The sequence below is a fragment of the Polyodon spathula genome, chromosome 1 (genome assembly GCF_017654505.1).
Source record: "Polyodon spathula isolate WHYD16114869_AA chromosome 1, ASM1765450v1, whole genome shotgun sequence".
NCBI lineage: Eukaryota > Metazoa > Chordata > Actinopteri > Acipenseriformes > Polyodontidae > Polyodon > Polyodon spathula.
In genome coordinates this window covers 90,419,346-90,440,505 of record NC_054534.1, presented here as the reverse complement: position 1 = coordinate 90,440,505, position 21,160 = coordinate 90,419,346, and the positions used below count along the sequence as shown (strand labels likewise).

The 21,160-nt window shown below is 43.1% G+C and overlaps 1 protein-coding gene across 9 annotated transcripts in view; it reads left to right on the top strand.

Annotated features, from left to right (window-relative positions):
• Window positions 1–19,371: 19,371 nt before the first annotated feature.
• Window positions 19,372–21,160, top strand: part of LOC121324054 (amyloid-beta A4 precursor protein-binding family B member 2-like) — a 121,744-nt gene continuing 119,955 nt past the window's right edge. For 8 of the 9 annotated variants that reach the window (XM_041265551.1, XM_041265545.1, XM_041265500.1 and 5 more), the window contains exon 1: window positions 19,372–19,462. The gene's annotated coding sequence lies outside the window, so the exon portion shown is untranslated. The remainder of the gene's footprint in view (window positions 19,463–21,160) is intronic. The other variant, XM_041265490.1, reaches the window with a different exon arrangement.

Below are 21,160 nucleotides of genomic sequence, written 5' to 3'. Positions count from 1 at the left end.
TAACTGCTGTAGTCATGGTTGTCATGTCATCCATGTATGCTCGAATTGGTGGTAGTCGCATTCCAGAAGCCAAGCGCTCTCCTCCCACTACCCATTTTGCTGCTCTAATAATTACTTCCATTGCCATGGTAAAAGCCAGTGGAGAAATGGTGCATGAATGTAGTGCTGAATTCTGAAGTTGAAAAACTAAATTGCAAATCTTCAAAGTAGGCTTTCGCTAAATTTGTTATTGTCATCGGTACACTGAAAAAAATCAAATGCTGCCCAGTTCACGTGACACTGAACCACATGCATTAGCCAAATCCAGGAATGTCACATCTCTTTTTTAGCTGATTGAATTTATTGCCAGATTACGCTGATGTGTTCTAAGCATCCTGGGAAACCTGGAATGCTCGCTTTTTGTACTGAAGTGTCAATGAAGCAGTTCTTTAATAGGTAGGTTGACAATCTCTGAGCAATAATGCTGAAGAAAATCTTGCCTTCTATGTTTAATAGGGAAATAGGGTCGAAACTGATTGATGCTTGTAGAATCATTTTCTTTAGGTATAAAGACTCCACCTGCTTGGCGCCATGCTCTTAGCACAATCTGTTTTCCCATACTACTTTCATCAATTTCCACAGGATTCTCCAGAAGCACTCTTGTACACTCTGTATGGAACTCCATTAGGCCCCGGAGATGACAACGCCCTTGCTTTTTTCACAGCTTGCTCTACTTCCTTCCACTTAGGTGCACAGTCTTCCATTTGGTATTCTAGTGGATTGATAGGATATTATTATATGGGTTTATTTAGCCAGATTTAATATCTCACAAGACTATGCCAAAAGGAAATTCTATTAACACTACTTCTGGAAATAACATTTGTTCTTGACGCTGTCATATTTAACCAAAATGCTACAAATTCTATCCACTGTGTCCCACCAATCCCTTTTCAGCCCACCAGCAGTGGTAAGTAACATCCTGTACATCAGGGCTCTTCAGCTAGTTTTTTAAAGGGGTCAGATTAGGAAAAGGTTAGGAGTAGGCAGGCCAGAAATATTTCACTCATTTTTAAGCAATATAATAAATATTATATAATGCAATGTTTGTATATTAAACAAGACTTACAAATGTTACCATATGAATAGTACTTTAATAACAGAACAGTGTCAACATTTAATGAAGTATCATTCCAAAATGTTAAAATGTATGTGACATATTAATAGTTACACTGCAATATACAGAATGAGAGTGAGACGGTGCGACAGTGTGGCTGTAAGTAAGGTAAAGATGTGCATACAAAAAACTTTCATCACATAGTATGTGAGGGTGCCACTTAAAACAAATAAACTTGTGTCTCTGTTTCTATTTCATCTTTCACACAAATATGAAAACTTAAATTTGTTGAAAACAAGGGATGGCAAGGGATGTAATCATGTTTAATAATGACATCTGAGAAACAAACGGACGAGTGCAAGATCACAAGAGCTGCACAAGCACGCCGGTAGGAAGAGATCAGCGCCTCTACTTTTGAGCTTCCAATTGCTGAGCCCTCTGGATACGTACTTCCAGAAGCTCTGTGTTTGGTTTAAAAATGCCTTTTCACATTGTGTTTCTTAACTACTGACACACATTCATTGCACAACAAACACATTGGCTTTGCGTCACGTACAGTTGGTAAAATAAATAAGTATTTATTTTGTTCACTCGTTTTCACTTGCATGAGTCGTGCTGAGTGGCTGGTGACTGGAAAGAGGTGGTGTGATGCGCTCGCTGCTTTGCCGGATACAGAAGTAAAACACATCTTAATCACAAATTGATTTACAATATTACTATTTTTTATAATTTTTGCTGACTGTCGGCGGACCACTTGGTTGTCCCTTGGGGGCCGCCAGTTTTGTTTGACAAACAAAACTCTTAAACCTGCAAACTTGTGAAAAAATAAACAATTTTAAACGGAAGAAACAGGAACTTTGCCATCAGCAAAATTCAATGCGCAAAATGACAACATTTCTTGCTGACAGTAGCAAAGACTCAAGCCCACGAATCTCATTAAGTTAGATACTTTACTTTCTACATGTACTTATACATATACACATACAAATTAGTTTCAAAATACTGTTCTGGAAAAATGGATAGCAAGTGGTTCATGGGAAAAATCCAAACACCAAGGTGGTCACTACATTGAAAAAGGTTTGGAACCACTGCAACAAAGGGCTTCTTCTTCTTCTTCTTCTTCGGGGTTGTTGGCGCACGCCATCTAAATGGAGATGATGAGCGCTCTCTGCCTTTATATATGTAGATTTATTTATTTCCTCATATTTTCTCACATTTCTCTATACTTTTTTTTTTATAAATTTGACTATACATTTCTCTTTTTCTGTGTTTCTCTCCCTTCTACCTTCAAAATATAATTTACTGTTGTTACTTGAATTTCTATTTCCCTTAATTTTCTATTTAATATGTTTGTTTGCTGAATACATGTATTGCATTTCCTGAATATATGTTCCACTGTTCCTTGTTCCCCACAAATATTACATAACCCATTCTCACGGCTGCCAATCCTGTATAAATGAGGATTTAATGTTGTATGTGCTAACCTTAGTCTATTAATATTCATTTCTTCCTCCTTGTTTTTCCCTTTCCCATATGTATGTATTTCCATACTTTTGAGTGATTTTTATAATAAAATATTCACATTCCTCCGTTTTCACACTCTTTTTGGCATACACCCAATATGTTTTCTTTAGCCACAGCATTCCACTAAAGCAGGGACACGCAACCCGCGGTCCGTGGGCTACATGTGGCCCGTTTATCATCTGACTGCAGCCCAGTCTATTTATTCCATTTCACTTATGAATATATTGTAAATATTTTTTGTGACTTTGTTGACTTGCTTTTTCTCATTTTTTATATGAAAAGCAACACACCTTTTTAATTCGTACAGCAGAGGGTAATAACTTCTCATCAACTTTAGTCTATAACAAATTTTATGAATCTTCTCTTCCTTTCGCAAATGCACAAACCCGCTGCATTGAAAGAACCCATTTCCAAAATAAGAGTCAGGCTTGTTGCTAGGGAGGTGACGTCACAGCCCTATGTCTTTTGAACCACTGCTGCCTGACTGCTACAATTGAACAACTCGGCTAAAACAAAAACTGCTTCAATAAGCAGATATTTAATTTGTATTATTATGCAAAGTGTGTGTTTATGGCAACATTACAATATTAATACTTTGTTTTGAATTGTTTTGTATATTTTTGTTTGTGATGTGTATCGTGCAGTACGAAATCAAATTAACAGTAATTCTAAGGGAAATTGCATGCATATATATGTATGTGTATGTATATATATAGTATGTATGTGTATGTATATATATATAGTGTAGCAGGCATGGGGGAAGGCAGCAGCAGGGATGGTAGGTGACGTAATCACATACAAAGACATAAGCCTGATATATGCTCCATGCAAGGGAGCCAACTCTATTGTGCAGTGGTATCCGTGCTATGCTGGAGTGCAAAAAGTCCCGGGTTCGCCCTGCCCTTTGCCTGTGTGTGGATTGCCTCGCTCTGTGTGATGCTCCTGCCTGTGGGAACCAAAATCGCTACTATATATATATATATATATATATATATATATATATATATATATATATATATATATATATATATATATACAGTACTGTGCAAAAGTTTTAGGCAGGTGTAAAAAAATGCTGTAAAGTAAGAATGCTTTCAAAAATAGACACAGTAATAGTTTATATTTATCAATTAACAAAATGCAAAGTGAGTGAACAGAAGAAAAATCTACATCAAATCAATATTTGGTGTGACCACCCTTTGCCTTCAAACAGCATCAATTCTGTGTATGAAATACTAATGTTCACAATGAAACAAGTGCAGATTAAATTATACTATTTCAGACAATTTCATAAAACTGTAAGTCCATAAATCACCAGCAGAGGGTACCAGACTGCCAGTGCATTTTTCTACAATAAGTACAATAAGCATTCTTACTCTTGCTCCATGTCTTTCAAGCGAAGGTTTTTAAATTTCCCTACCTTTGAATCTGTACCCTTTTCACTCATTGTAAATGTATACCTAATACAATCGACCCCTCACATTAGAAGTTCAGATTTTAGAAGTCTTTTCAGAAGTAGTCCCTCTGGCTAAACAATAATAATATATTAGTTGGTAATTCTGCAAAACAAACAATTTAAGAAATGACATATTCTGAAAAAGATAGATTAATAAAGTAACCCTTGGGAAAGGGACACCTTAATATATGTATTTTATTTAATTAAGTTATCCATACCCTTGCCTCAGACCTAACCTTTATCCAATCATTGTTAACAGTTTCTGGGTAACAGAATGACTTATGGGTAACTACCTTATTTATCTCTCTGCAATTGCTGGTTATGGTTGCTTATGGTAGTTACATGGTTTCTGATGCTGGTAAACATCTTGCTTTGACAGTAAATACGAGCAGCAGCCCTGTCAGTAAACACACTTCTGGGGTGGAGGCTCGGATTAAGTGCTGCTCAGGGAATGTTGACTATTTAAAGCTCATTGCTCTTCTTTTCCTTTCTTGAGTATTGTGTTACCATGGCTACAGCACAGATGGGATAATCCCATTGTGGTTACAGGTGTCTCTGTTGTGTCGTTGTTATTTTCTGTCTAACTACAAATTTACAGAAGGGTGACATGGAAAAAAATGGGGTCTATAAAATAAAAAAATAAAATACATGATCTTTCTTTATCTTTGACATGTTTTCACTTTAGTTTAAAGAGTAAGTATCAGGTTTTTGAAAAATATAGTATTACACACCCCCACGTGCTGCTACATCTGTTTAAAAACGTACCTGTCATTTTTCTTTTCATTGTTAACCTCTTGACAACTTGTTACACTTATAACTTTAAAGCCTGTTTCAAATATCTTTATCAAAATGTCACTCTGGTGCACTGGGGTTTGAGATCTGTCCTCTAAATCCCTGCATGAAGAGTGATAAAGAAAAAAAATTAAAAAAAAACAGAACAAGTGCTCTGGCTTTTCTGTTCCATACCACATCATGGATTGTTATTGCTGTGTTACCTGTTTGACAATGTGGGCAATAATCCTCACACTATTGAAAACAGCTTTAAAACAGACTTTAAAGTTATAATTGTAAAACTACCTCCTGACCACCTTAGACACCAGGCTATCCTGTCACACCCCACATTTGGGTTACAGGTTACACTGTACAGTACCATGAATTACATGGTCCGGAAATGGAACAAGCCATCTGGGGCAGAGAAAGCAGTTTTCTCTCTTGAGCTGAGTGAGTGGAATTTGCCAATATCCCTTTTTCAGATCCAAGGTCGAGATTAACTGCGCCTTACCCAGTTGGTTTAGGAGTTCATCCACCCGGGGCATTGGATATGCATCGAACTTGGAGATAGCATTCATCTTTCGAAAGTCCACACAGAATCGAGTGAAGCTGTCCTTCTTGCCCACCATCACGATAGGAGTGCACCACTCGCTCCGGGAAAGTTCAATGACTCCAAGTCCGAGCATATCCTCCACCTCCATGGTTGTCATTCTCTTTTCAGGGAACCAGGGTTATGGTAATAACCTAACGTTCCCTTTCAATTAGAATGACAACCATTACCAAATGGGAAAGATGTAGCAAAGCTGTCGTGGCTCCAAATTACCGACAGTACAGCCCCATGGCGATAGCATCACAGCCCACATGACGCCTAAAGGCATGCCGCCTGCAAAACTCTAGAGTGCAGAGAGGGTCTCATTCAGTTTGTAACATCAAGGTGGTAAAAACGCACAAATGTCTGCCATGTAGCAGCATTGCATAACTCATCTAAGGAGGCGCCATGAAGGAAAGCCCACGAAGTTGCCTGGCCCCTGGTAGAATGGGCTGTAATGTCCCCCGGTAATGGGGAGTCCGTCTGTTCATATGCCAAGCATATCGCATCTGTCACCCAGTGCGCTAGACGTTGCTTTGATAGGGCCTGTCCTCTAGAGCGGGACCCATAGCAGACAAACAGCTGGTTGGACTGGCTCCAGGACGCCATCCTATCCAAATAACAGCGCAGAGCCCGAACTGGGCATAGCGTGTGTTGTCTACGGTCCTTCTCTGACTCGTGTGGGGGAGGTCTAAAAGTTTCCATGGTGAGCCTCCTGCATGGAGTATGAGCACCTCCAGGAAGTTTGCCCCTATGAAGACCCTCTCTTTTTGAAGGCCCTCGATCGGGGAGAGGTGGAGGATGTGGAGTGGCTTCGCCTGAAGGTCCAGAGACCAGCCCACAGAAAGGTGGAAGTAGCGAATGCCAGCTCCACAGCTAAAAAGGGAGGAGTCTGTGCATCCACCACCCAAGAGGCAGGAGTCTGTGCTGGTTTCACTTCCACAGCCTGAGGGGCAGAAGCCTGAATGTCCACAGCCCAACAGAGGGGTCCTGGAGCATCCACTGCCAAGGAGAGAGGAGATAGAGCCTTTCCTGTCCTCTGAGGAGATGCAGGACTGGGAGTCGGCCCCAGAGTGGAACGAGGAGGACCTCCCACTGGTTGTTAACCTACTGTGGGATAGAGATGGGGAACGTTGGGAACGCTGGGAACAACATTTCTACCCAGTGCCCTTCGTGAACCCGGCAGACGTGGTGATCAACTACTTGGCTGCCGATATGGGACTGCCCCAGAAGGTTGCATTCCAAGTGGAAGGAGCCAGACCTACCTGCATCCTCATTGGGCTGAAAGGAGACGACTTGCAGCTCCCATCTCCACCAGCAGAGGAAGAATGCCTGCTGATTTTGCCTCCAGAGCCAGAGGGAGAGAAGCCGTCTCCAGCGCCAGAGGTAGAGGTCCCACCGCTGTCTCCAGAGCAAGAGGGAGAGCCGCACCAGTCCCCTGCAAGTGAAGAAGAGCTGCACCAGTCCCCTGCAAGTGAGGGAGAGCCGCACCAGTCCCCTGTAATAAGGGTAGACTACACGCCGCTCCCACCTCCGCCGCCAGGAGACTATACACCGCTCCCACTTCCGTCGCCAGGAGACTACATGCCTCCACCACCTCCATCGGAAGGAGCAGAGCAGCAGGAGCTGCCTCTGCCTCCGCCACCTCCACCACCAGGAGCAGAGCAGCAGGAACTGCCTCTGCCTCCTCCACCAGCAGAGGGTGAATTCCTGCTGGGTCCCCGTCCACCAGCAGAGGGTGAATGCCTGGGCTGGGTCCCCGCCCACCAGCAGAAGGTGAATACCTGCTGGGTCTCTTTCCACCAGCAGAGAATGAATACCCGCTGGTATCACTTCCCCCACCAGCAGAGGATGAATGCCTGCTGGTAGTACTTCCCCCACCATCACGAGGAGAGGAGCTGGAGCTGCCTCTGCCTCCATCACCATCAGGGGGAGAGGAGCAGGAGCTGCCTCTCCCTTCACCAGAAGGACCAGGAATATATGCTCTTGCAAAGGCTGCTGAGGGAAGCACGGGGAAGAACCGCCCGGCCGCAGTGGCCAAGAAGAGGGTCAACACCCGCACCCCAGCTTGTCCTAACTTCCTGCCTTGCTTCACCCAAGGATATCTGCCTCGCTTCGCCCAAGGATGCCTGCCTCGCTCACCCAAGGATGCGTGTCTCGCTTTGCCCAAGGATGCCTGACTCGCTTCACCCAGTGATGCCTGCCTCTCTGCATCGTCTGGGGTTGCCTGTTGCTTCGCATTGCCTGGGGTTGCCAGCCGCTCCGCATCGCCTGGGGTCGCTGGAACTGCTTCGCCAGGGGTTGCAGTCAGCTCTGCTTGGCCGCAGGGGTCAGTGTGGCCGGAGCCCCACCAGATGGAGCTGTTGGTTATGAAAAAAGGGGGAGAGGCCAGGAGTCCACCTTTTCCCACAGCAATTTCACTGCAGGAGTTCTGGGAGTTGGAGTCCCCCCCAGAGGGAGCTGCCAGCTATAAAGGGGGGAGAGGTCAGGAGACCACCTTCCCCCACAGTAGTTTCGCTACCGGAGATCATGGGGGAGGTCTGGAGACCACCAACCCCAGCAGCTTTTTCGCTGCTGGACTTGCCCCGGCTGAAGAAGTCAGTCAGGGAGCTGACAGCACGTCTGCTGACAGCCGCACCATTGGCAGTATTTCCGCTGCCAGTGGTACAGCGGGAGGAGAGATTCACCCCACTGTCAGCATGTCTGCTGACAGCATGGCCAGTAGCAGCCTGGCTAGTGGCAACATTGCCGCCCATCAACCCCTTAAATTCCCTGTTCTTGGCCCAGGACTTTGAACGAGACTTTTGGGATTTTAAGGGGGGAGGTGGTCATTGAGGCCATGTGTGCTTTGCACAAGGGGGGGGCATATGTGGCAAAGTGCCCGCCCCTGTGTGTATTTTGTGTTGTATGTTGTGTGTTCGGTGAGTGGAGAACGGGATTGGAGATGGAGGTAATAAAAATAATAATAATAATAATAATAATAAATAATAATAATAATAATAATAATAATAATAATAATTTAAGTCTATTTATTTTGGCGAAAGTGCCGTGTCCTGTGTTTTGTTTGTCTTTATAACCTTTTATTTTCTGTTCAACAGCGCAATTCACATTTCACCTGGCAGTACTGAGTGTTTCTTCCGGGTCTGACGTCACCACACATGCCATCCTGTTACAGGGACCCATAAGGGCCCGCAGTACCAGTTCTAAATCCCACTTGGGGACCATACTTTTCATGGGAGGCCGAAACCTTCGAGCCCCTTTAAGAAATTGCACTGCCAAGAAATGTGCCCCAGGGGACACCGAGTCAATTTTGTCGTAGCACACTGATATTGCTGCCAGGTATACCTTCAAAGTGGACGCTGATTTTCCTGCGTCAAACAGGTGTTGTAAGAAGGTTAATATCGTCTCAATCGGGCAAGTCACCAAATCGTGACCTTCAGCAAGGCACCAGGAAAACTTTCCAACTTTCCAGGAGTAGTGGGCCCTAGTGCTTGGAGCCCTAGCAGACTAGCCCTAGTGTTTCTACTACTGCATCTGGCAAACCTCATCTGAATAGACGGCTCTGTTCAACGGCCAGACCCAGAGATGAAGCTGGACTGGGTTCGGGTGCCATAATAACCCCTCCACTTGGCTCATGATGTCGTTGCGCAGTGGGAGCTGCCACGGCTGATCTGACAACATGTCGGAGAGGAGAGGAAACCAGGAGCGTCTCAGCCATCTGGGTGCAACCAGCAAAACCTGTGCTCTCTCCACCCTGATCCTCTCTAGTGTCAGGGGTAATAATGGTATTGGAGGGAATGCATACAATAGCCCCTGTGGCCAGGGGTGACCTAGCGCGTCTACTCCCAGGTGGCCCCCGTCTCTCTCCATGGAGAACCATAGGGGGCAATGAGTGGACTTGGCTGTAGCAAAGAGGTCGACTTGTGCAGTTCGAAACCTCTCCCAAATCTGTTTCACCACTTTAGCAAGCTCACAGAGTTCAGTTTGATCCCCAGCAACACTGTGGACCGAGACGGTACGAAGTTGCTCTTCTGTTGATGTATTGAGAGCCTTAACTTCGCCACATGATCAATGACCTGTTTTGTGTGTGCCTCTGCACGTGCTTTTGACTGCACGCAAACCAACCAATCGTCCAGATAGTTTAGGATCCGAATACCCCGCAGCCTGAGTGGAGCCAGTGCTGCATCCATGCACTTTGAAAATGTGCGGGGCACCAACGAGAGGCCAAATGGCAGCAGGCAGAATTCGTATGCGTTGCCTTGAAAGGCGAAGCGCAGATATTTTCTGTGCGCGGGATGGATCGGGACGTGAAAATAGGCGTCTTGCAGGTCGATCACTGTGAACCAGTTGACCAGTTGGACGGACTGGAGGATACGCTGTGCTGTCAACATGTTGAACTTCCTCTGTTTGAGGAACAAGTTGAGGACCCTGAGATCCATAATTGGTCTGAAACCGCCGTCCCTTTTGGGCACCAGGAAGTACCTGGAGTAAAAGCTGCTGAGGGCATCGCTTGGACTTACCAAGAGTACAGCGTTCTTCCTTCTAAGACTGGCGATCTCCTGTTGAAGGAGTATCATCCTCGCTGGTTTGATGGTGGTGAGGAGCACACCCTTGAAGGGTGGGGAACCTATGCGGAATTGTAGCGTGTATCCGTGTCTCATAGTCGATAGTACCCAGGAGTCCTGGGTGCAGCCCTGCCATGGGTTGTTGGCGTTGGTCAGTCCGATTGTGGGGGGGGGTTTGGTGGCAGCCGGGGCCCCTCAGGGGCGGTCTCCCTTGGGCTTGGGAGGGTGCGGGTCTTTCTTAGGCCCCAGCCTCGGTCTCCAGCAGGAGAACCGGTTAACCCTGGCCTGCGGTGGTCCCCTGCCGCTGGCCTGCCTCTTCCTCTGCCTGCTTGCCTACTCTGGGGTGGAGGGCGGTGTTCAGAGCCTTTTACACCAGCAAGCTGTGCATGCCACCTTGGGCGCTGACTGTAAGCCAGAAGGCTCGAAAACATTGAGCCGACCTCCGTGGCCTTGTGAGACCTCTTAAGGCTCACATCAATCGTCGCCCCAAAAGTGTGACCTGGTGTATCGGGGCATCCAGCAGCGCCACCTTCTCGGTCTCCACGACCTTAGCTTGCGTCAGCCACAAATGACGGCGAGCGACCATCATCGCCTCCAGCGACCTCCCTGATGCCTGACCTAACTCCCCTATTAGAGAGCACTCTTTAGACACGCTTGAAGCACGATTTTACTGAGGAATTTGTTTTTAAATTTGTGGATAAATCCAACAAATCAGCCTAATTCGGTAGCAGAGGCGAAAGCTATCCACGACCTGTCTCAGTGAGATGAGAGAGAAAATGGAAATGTGCTACTGTGAGGACGTCCTTCTTTAACAGGAGGTGGGAGGGCCTTCCCCCTCACAGCAGGGCCCTGATAGGGCAGCTTTTGTATATATGCTCAGTGATTGACGGTCAGAGAGGCTCTTCCTATTCAGCAATGGTTGTCTCTCGAATTGAAAGGGAACATTGTTTCTGCCGGGCAAGTCAGAAAAACATCATTAAACCTTTCCACTAATCGGTAGAGCTTGCGTTTCTGATCCGGAACTGTTCCCCCATCGGAATATTAGTTGCAACTGGTGGATTGACAGTCAGACCAAAATCCTCTTCAAAACTGTCACCTGCTATAAATAGGGCCTCCCTTTCATTCCAGGGTTTTAGAAAGTTAACGTGATAGATTTCGGTCTCATTTCAGTGATCGGGTTGTCTGATTTCATAATTCACATTACAAATTCTCTGTATCACCTCATACGGCCCCTGTCACTTAGCATACAACTTAGATTCCAATGTCGGAAGTAGCAACAGTACTTTATCACCTGGCCGAAAAGTCAGAATTTATGCTTGTTTATTGTACTGTTGCTCCTGGCGATGCTGAGCTAGTTTTAAGTTTTCTTGCATCAAACGACCAACCAATGCTAGGCAGTCTCGTAACTTCATGACATACTTGACTATGTTTTTAGAGGTTTTTGTTTGCTCCTTCCATCCTTCTTTCACAAGATGAAGGATACCCCCTGGTTGCCTCCCATATAGCAGCTCAAAGGGAGAGAACCCGGGTGAGCTCTGAGTTACCTTTCTCACTGCAAACATCAGGTAGGGGAGAAGTTTAGCCCAATGTTTCTGCGCTTGGTTGACAAATCACTTCAGCATCTGTTTTAAAGTCTGATTAAAATGTTCCACCAAACCACCCGTCTGCAGGTGATAAACGGAGGCTCGGATGGACTTAATTTGCAACAATTTGTACAATTCTTTCAAACATTGTGACATGAAGTTCATTCCATGATCAGTGAGGATTTCATGGAATCCCTACTCTCACTATAATCTGCGCTAACTCTCGAGCAATTGCTGCAGCACTAGTGGATCTCAATGGTACTGCCTCTGGATATCTGGTCGCGTAGTCCACCACTACCAAAATTTGCGTATATCCAGAGTCAGAATGACTCAATGGGCCCTCTATGTCCATACCAATGCATTCAAAGGGAACTGAGATCAGGGGCAGTGGGACCAGCAGGGCCGGGCGAACCCCCCCCCGGCGCTGCTTGCTGGCATTCCGAACACTCCGCCACATAGCGCGTCACCTCACTAAAAACTCCCATCCAATAAAACCGAGCCAATATTCGTTCCTGAGTCTTATCGCTTAAATGCCTAAATGACCCGAACATAGGACATTGTGAGCCAACCACATGATCTCACGTTGAAAAGATGAGTAATTGTGTTACAACCTGACTTGTGCTCTTGGCTTGGGATACCCTATATAGCAAGTGCCCGACAATAATGTGATGCGGATATGTTAGCCCGGTTATCCTCTACAACCTTCCCCTCGATAGACCGAACCTGCCCCCAGATGTGTGCCAGCGAAGAATCATTCTTTTGCTCCAATGCTAGGTCCACATCTCGGTCCCACAATTTCGGGATAACAAACGGAGCTGAAGTAGCTTCAGCACTGAGGGCCTCAGTAACCCTCCCCCGCAGGTCACACTGAGTCCCGATCCACTTTCCCTTACATTTGACATATACTGAAGTTTCACCCACCAAACCCCAGCCTTGTTTCATTAATGTTCCATCCCATTTTTCAACCCTTCGCTCTCTTTTTGTTTTATTCGGGCGAAATCGGGAAAAGAACAAATCAGTGTGCAGTGGAAAAATATTCCCAATAGTTTCCCCCACTGCTCCCTGGGTCTTACTGGAGGCTGGCTTTACCGTTTTATTAGTCATGCTATCAAAATGCATCCAGTCTCGACCTAAAATGACTGGATAAGGCAACTTCTCGCGGCGGGTATGACATCCAATCGTCAAATCTAATTTAGTGAGAGGGTAGTCCTTCTTATCCCCATGGATACAGGAAATGACCACAACCCCATGTGACTACCAAGGAACTCCCATCAATAGAGCTTTCGTAATTACAGTTTGCCCACACCCTGAGTCCACTAATGGGTGGGTGCTCACATCACCAACACAACAATATATACATTAACAATACAAGGCCCCTCCCAATCATTACCCCTGGACTTACCTGGTGCTGTCAGTACATAATGGGAGAACACGCCACATTCCACTGCCGTCGGGCAATTCCTGGCGAGGTGACCGACCTCCTGGCACTGGTAACAGGTGGAGTGAAAGGATGCCCACGGAGCTTGTGTGTCCCACTGCATTCGACAACGGGGAGGGGTTCTCTGCTCTTACCCTGCTGGGGGTTGTCCTCGATCTTCATTATGTTGGAGGGAGGCCGCCCATGGGGTGACGTTGCAGTTCCGGTCCGTGGGTAGTGGGGGTGAAACGCTGTGGTGGTCCCCCTGATCGTGGTTTGTTGGAGGCAGGAGCAGGTATGGCAACCACTGGAGGGGCAGGCAGTGCATTCTCAAACCCTTCCACAAATCTGACTGCTGCATCCAGCATGGTGGGAAGGTGGCAGCTGACCCAGGTCTGTGTGTCTGGCCCCAGCACCTTCATGAATTGCGCCACGGCTATCAGCTCGGTTATTCTTTCAGCATCTTTGGCGCCGGGGCAGAGCCACTGGGGCACGTGGTCCACCAGTTGTTCTGCCACCACGCAAGGTCACAGTCCTGGGGGGTCGCTGGCATTCCCGGAACCGGCGACGGTGTGTCTCCTCCGTGATGTCTAGTCGCTGGAGAATGACCTGTTTCACCTGGTCATAATTGAGGGCATCTTCATTGGTCAGGGCTTGGTAGGCTGCCTGGGCTTCCCACATCAAGTTGGGGACCAGCTGGGTAGCCCACTGATCCCAAGGCCAATGTGCTGCAGTTTCCTGCCTCTCAAAGGCTACTAAGTAGGCCTCAGGATCATCCTCCAGCGACATCTTCACCTTTGATAAGGGTGCCATTTGTTCTGCCGCCGGTTCTCTCCCTCGATTGGCTTCCAGGAACATGGCGTGCATCCTTTCCATCATAGTCGCCATTCCCTCCTGATGTCTTCGCTCCCGTGCCTCCAACATTGCGGCTACGTCCATCCTGGATCCCACTTTTGGTCACCAACTGTGACAGCTGTGAGTGTTGTGCTGAATAAATTGACAGTCCAAACTGTACTTTCTCCCAAAACGTCCGTGTTTATTAAATATAAACAAAAAGAACCACCCCTCTACCAGCAATGGTATCCGGGGGAACACAGCTGGTTTGCAGACCAAAACAAAACAATAACACTCCAGAATAATCCCCACTCCAACAGTACCGTGCATGAAAGTGTGCTCTTTAATCCGCAGGGTAGTGCTCTGGTGACGCGGGCTGGCTCCATGGCTGCAGCCGCTGGCTCCGTACTCCTCCTCTGCAACACACAACAAAACAGCATGAAACAAAACACAATACTCCGGCAGGTGATTACTTTCTCAGTGCAAGGCAGCGTACTGACGTTGCACCTACCTTTGTACCCACAACCTCCTCCCAGCAATCAACCCATTGCCATAGTTTCTCCAATAGATGGCTGCCCTGCAACTGATCGCAATGGAGTCGTTCCGGGTATGTGCAACTACACCCTCCCCCTAATATTGTCACCTTCCGGTTTCCAACTACCATCAAAGCGGTCCATCTAGGAGGCAGCGTATCGCCTTCCTTACACAGCGCCCTTTCTGATCGGGAGGGAGATTTAAAGCATCAACTCTTTCTCTCTTTATCACAAAGTCTCATCCTTAACATCCTCCCATTAAGTTTGTTAAGGATCTCTCAGCCAAATGTTTTTTTCTAGGCAGGTTCAAATTTATACTAAACTGCTTTGTATTAAAAGAACACACTGACATAGGGTTACCAGATATAAGACAGTTGAGCTGGCTGCTAAATACATTTACTAGCCTGCTTAACTACACTTTAGCTTATTTATATTGTGTTAGTGATGTGCCTTATCACAAGGCCTTCCTATAGCCCCCCAGAGATGCAGGAGCTACCTGCTGCAACTATTAAGAGGTAGTGGAATGAACAGCGGTTTTGCCATTTTGTGACTTTACTCATTTAAAAAAAAATAACAATTGTACAGGAAGGCTCACAGGTGAACATGGCAGTCATTGCCATAACTTACAGACCTCAGAGATGCAGCGCATATTAGTGAGGGAAGGTCTGAAAAACACCGTAGCAAGAGGTAGAGTTAGAGTACATACATGTAGGCCTTTGATTTGCACTACTGTATTTGATTTGAAAGGATCTGAACACGTGCTTGTGTTCCTGACAGAGTATTTGACCTCCCCGCTAAACTTTCCTTATTTATTCACAATTTCTGAGATAAATACTATGAAAGACAACCAATGTTAACCAAAGTGTGCATTTCAATCAAATATGGCTAGATGTAAATAAAATAGCTGTGAACACATCATGCAATGACTGTACTTTGTACTGCAGCAGATGGAAGGATTTGAACAGCTGCTGCAGCAGACTGTCGGATTACAGTACGACCACGTTACCTTTGACAGTGTCCCATAATTGTGATTGTTTTTGTGGGATTTAAAAAAAAAAAAAGAACAAATCTGGGAATGTATGAAAAATACACTTCTAATGAATATCTCACTTCAGGTTTTAGCCAGTTTTGTTCAATTATTTTGTGATAAAGAAACATGCAGGTCCAGGTGATGAAAACAGGTGGGACAACAACATTTAAACATTTTGTCATTTGTTTCAGAAAAATACTGGACTGAAAGCGTAATTTTAATGGGGGGTCATCAGTAGATTAACCCCTTAGCAACGTGTGTTATCAAGGAAGCTTGTTTGTGGGCTAACTGGAAAACAGCAGGAAGCACAGAGGTGGTCGATTTCTTCCTAAAGAAAGGCAGTGAAAAGTGACAAACAGTTTTATTTTTAACACCTACAGAACATTTTTGTTTCTCTCCAGCTGATTAAAACGTCATCTCCACTTCCGTTCATAAAAGCTGTGTCTGAGCAGTTCCTTTCACACTGTGCTATTGGGAACGTGCTTGTTTCATTGATGTCTTGGTGGTTGCAACCTGTTGTTTATGAACACCAACTTTAGGCGACATGCATCCATTTTGTTTTTGGCCTTTTCTCACCGCAGTTTTCTATGGAGGAATCTGCAGGGCTTTCAAAGCCATACAATTGTAAAATGTCATAAACCTCTACCCACATACTGAACACCAGTTTAGCCAATTATTCTCTTTTCCACTGTACAACCGCACTGCACCGGGGCCGTACCGAGCCCTCACGGTGCCGTTAAGGGGAGTCGCGGTTGTTTTTCCACTGCAGAGCCAAGCAAAGAAACAAAAGACAATTGCTATTAATTATTGTTATTAACTCAGTTTTCCAGAAGATGCGCAAACAAATGGTGTTCAAAAATTTATAGACCAACGGTACAGCTGTATCTATCGCTATATTTTGTAAATATATTTATAGGTGTGTGAGACACAATCTCACACACCTATAGCCACACTGGTATGATCATGTAATGTATGAAACAACATATAGAGGTAGGCCCAGTGGATACTAATCCACATGGCAGAACATATATAATGAAGCCCATTGCATTTACAGTGCTGGCTTTGCTTTCATGGGACACCTATCTACATCATTCTACAATCTGTAGAAACTACAGAAACAAAGCATGTGAACATCCAGTGACATTTTTTCTATATCAAACACTAGTGTGCATCTAATTTAGTTGTTACAAATACTGATTGACCGAGTCTATGTGGTTTTCTGTTGGTGTTTAGAATATGTCTGAACACATTTGTTGTTTCTCTTCACCACCTATACCAATATTAAACTGAAGGATAGCTGTTTTCTTTCTTATTAAGTCATAACGGAATGCTGTTTTGATAGCCACTTAAAAAATAAAAGTTTTATAGGGGCTGTACATCTAGAACAAGGTCTAAAGTGCATAGCAAGAACAACTCTACATAGCACAGTGCATAAAATGATAGCTTTTTTCATAAAGGGTTACTAATAATAAGTGTCAGTAATTCAAATAGGGTTATTTATGAGCTAACATATTTCATATTGATTTCATAGGAAGCATGCATCAATGCAGGAGATATTCAATATCTACCCACATTAATAATATTAAAAAAAAAAAAAATCTTATTCATGATTAACTAACATCTAGGTACAAGCTGCAGCCAAGTAAAGGCCCAGGCTCTCACATCTTGAACCTCAAAGGCTCAAACAGGGGAAAAGTGTGAACTGTAAAAGAGATGCGGCTAAACCTTCCCAGATCTTCTAGCAATAACTAGAGGCAGTTCAAACCTGTGAATAATGGAATTCCTCACAAATCGTGGAATTTGCAGTCTCCAGCGGAATTTGCAGTTTTCCACATTCGTCATATTCTGCAGCTACAACATTATCATAATTATCATAAACAGACTAACCCATACATTGTTTGATATGATTATGCTTACTTGAGTTACATTCTTCTTAATCAAGTAAGAACACTCTGCAAAACACTCCACAGATATTTACTTGAAATATCCACAGTTTTTTTTTTTTGCATATTTTCCTGCAGATTTTAGTTAAATCAGCCCCTGTATGCACTAAGTCATCTAGCAGTTTAGATTTTTTTTAATCAATCTCTCCTATGCATATCTTGTCTCAAAACCCCTTCTAGAGTTTATTTTCAGCAAGATGACAATTTCTCCTTGAACTACTACATATCCAAGATTAGCTTTTGGTTTCTTTTTAACTCTAAGCAGCTTTCAAACATAGAGACTCAAAACACTCTGCAGAAACAGTCACTTTAATCTGCCTTTTGACAAACGGTCTCAGCTGTTCAGCAACTGGAACAAATTAACATTGGAATGCATCGATTTGCTTCAAAATTATATCAGAACATTTCCCATGACCACAGGTCACAGAATGCTACAACCCCTACTGAATAAACGTGTAAAATCAAAATATAACAGTGGCAGCCTGAGTGGTCCAGACCACCTCGCAGTACACAAGACACTGCACCATAGTTGTGCTCGAGTGGTCCGGACCACTGTGACGTCACACAGCTGAGTGATCGGACCACAGGCCACAGAATGCTACAACCCCTTCTTTAAACGTGGTAAACAGAAATGTGTCTTTGCATACACTGGATTTGTGGACATTACTGTTCATAATAAATCATGACCACTGCATTGTATTTTTTCTATTAACAGTTTTCTAGAATTTGATTTTTATACAAGAATTTGATTCATGCCCTTTCTTGCGATAATTTGGACTACAGCTAAAGTTTAACATACTTGATTCTCAACAGTTTAGGCAGCAACCATGTGCAATTACATAACCCATTTCCACCCAATAATCCTGGTCTTCTCTTTTTTTTTTTTTTTTTTTCTAAACAAAACATAACAATACAATACATAACAAGAGGAATCCATTACCTCCGAATACAATACAGGTATTAACTAAAACACAAAAGGCAATGCCATGTGTACCATTACTAATTGGAAAATAAATCAAATAATCTAAGGATAGCACATGTTTGGTTTTTTTTTTTGTTGCTTTTTAATTGTTTAAGCATCTTGATGGTGTTGATGTAATTCTCTACTTCTTTTTTAAATAAGGTAAAGTTTGGTTTCTATTTTAACCATTTCATGTTATAAATACGGTATTTCCCCAAAATAATCAAAAGGTTAATCACATATGTAATATCCTATTTCATGTCATGCGCCTTTGAAAAATAAAACAAAACATCAACACCATCAAATCTCACTTGTTTACCAAACAGTTAATAATCCTGCATATTATTCCACAAAAACTTAGTATATACACATTTATAAAGTACAGTTGCTCTTTCAGTATTACAGAATACACAAGTATAATCCATGTCAATTTTAAACCAATAGCCAAGACACTTTTTGTAGGGCAGATCCTATGAACAATTTTATAAGATACCTCTCCTTACTGGTGAGACAATGCCTAATACAGTTCTTCCAAAATATTAAGCTCTAACAAGAACTTGCAGAAGGAACTGTAGTACCACTATACAGAGCTTGTATGTGCTTATTGTCACATGTATGATGCAGTATGTGTACATCACCTAAACATATGTTGTTTGAAAGTTTAAAAAAGCCTATCTTAAGAAATAATATATATATATATATATATTATATTATATATATATATATATATAGTATATATATATATATATATATATATATTAAGAATCTTTAGAACTAACTGCGTTGTTGTTTTACAACAAAGATGTTTCATACCATACCTTTGAAAAAAAAAAAAAATGTTTCTAGATCATATTTTATATGTGTGTGTGTGTGTGTGTGTGTGTGTGTGTGTATGTTATATATATATTATATATATATATATATAATATATAGAATTGCTTCGTATTGCAAATAAAGTAATTATGCGGATCCCTGCCTTCTCTCTCAATCACTGCATTTTTCCACGTCACTAGTGCTCCTCCTCCGGGATCCCATACCTGGAATTATTTCCTGAGGTTAGATACGTGATTGGAGTGTTCAGTTCCGGAGTGCTGAGTGAAGGCTGGAGGCAACGGCATCTGAAAGAAAATAATAAAGGAAACGAAGAGACGCAAGCACGGGAGGTAAGTGATGGGGAATTGTAAGAACTACTGTTATATATACGCGTTTCCTTTGCTTCGTAAAACAATGAGTTTGTACGGCTAGGAGTCATTATAGATGTTCCTTTTGAGTCCATCAAGAATGAATAACTTTTATTTGTATTTATTTGCAAAGGGGTTGTTTTATTGTATTCGTTTTTGCGAGGCTCGGGGGAGCGAGAGCGAGGGTTGGGACAGTGTCGACCGACTCTGACTGCAACGTCTTGTTTTGTTTCTTCATCTAGTCTTACTATAACATTATTAACATTTGCGTTGACAGTCAAGTCGTGTTTCAACATCTGTATGCTCGGATGCAGAACACACAGATATTGATGGCTTTTATGTTGATTACAAAGCAAATTAAGGGCGTTAGTTTGGTGTTAAGAGACGATTGGGTAGATTTGGGAGGAGCTGGGACTTGCCTTTTACTTTAGCATAAGAACAAATTTAAGCACAGGCAAACGAATACATGGAAAGTTATACGTGAATAATGTTTTGCAAACCGTAATATACTTAAGATCAGGAGATTATACGTTTAGGTCCTACCGTGATGTAAAAATGTGCAGACGTTAATCGATGTATTTAAGACATCCGAAAGGATATGGTATTAGAAGTCTATTTTGCTGTTGTTTTTTTTTTTTTTTTTTTTTCTTTTTTTTTTTTAAATATCTTCAGTCGATTTATAATAAACTGACTTTATGGACCTATTATTATTATTATTATTATTATTATTATTATTATTGTGATATTCACGATCTGACTCATTTGTAGAAAACAATAACTTTTGTGGAATATTGCCACAGTTTTAATTTTCAGTTCTCTGTTCTCTCTGCACTGTTAGTCCTTCACCTGGATACTGAGAAAACATTCTGTACCCACAAACTTCCTGTTTGCAGTGTGATACAGCTTTTAAAATTATATTGTAATTCCTGGCAAAAAAAAAAAAAAAAAAAAATGTGGGTTTAAAATGTATCCTATTTATTTAAAATAAATTGTTATACACACTGCAAAAGTCAGCAATGCAGCATGGGTAAAGTGGCTGCCCCTGATATGGATTAATGGGGAAATAAGGACACTGGTGGACAGCTGCTTTAGTGTAAGAGATAACAATATTTCTTTCTGTCTTCAAGAAATGTCACACTGGTTGTGACTTCTGATGTAGAATTCATTCTGTACTACAAAATCCAATTGCAAGAATTTCTTGTCCAATTTTGACTTTGTAATTCGGTTTTCATCTGTGATTTCAGGAGGAGTTAGGTCAGCAAACCATTTGCTTATTCAAAAAATATTTCTTTGTCCTAAGAAGATCATCCTATACAGATATGTTTGGGTTTGTTTTAAAGTTAGTGTTGTGTTATTCTGTTATTCCTGTTTTGGAGAGCAATAAGTTGTGCCATCCTGGTTTTATGTTTTTTGAATGCTGTTTTTTTTTGCCTTGAATGGCTTCTTCTTCAGTGCAAAATGAATAAGAGGAGATGTGTGTTTCTGCATTTTATTTAAATGTATCTTGTTCGTACAGATTATACAAACCTGCATTTTACAGGTAATTTGAGGTGTTTTTTTTACGTTAATGGCACCAGCATAATTTGTTTTTGCAGAAAATGGGGGGAAGGTGTGCAGAGATCAGTGATTGCCAATTAACCTGATGCAGCATTAGGCAGGCAGCATCCATCTGTGGTGCTT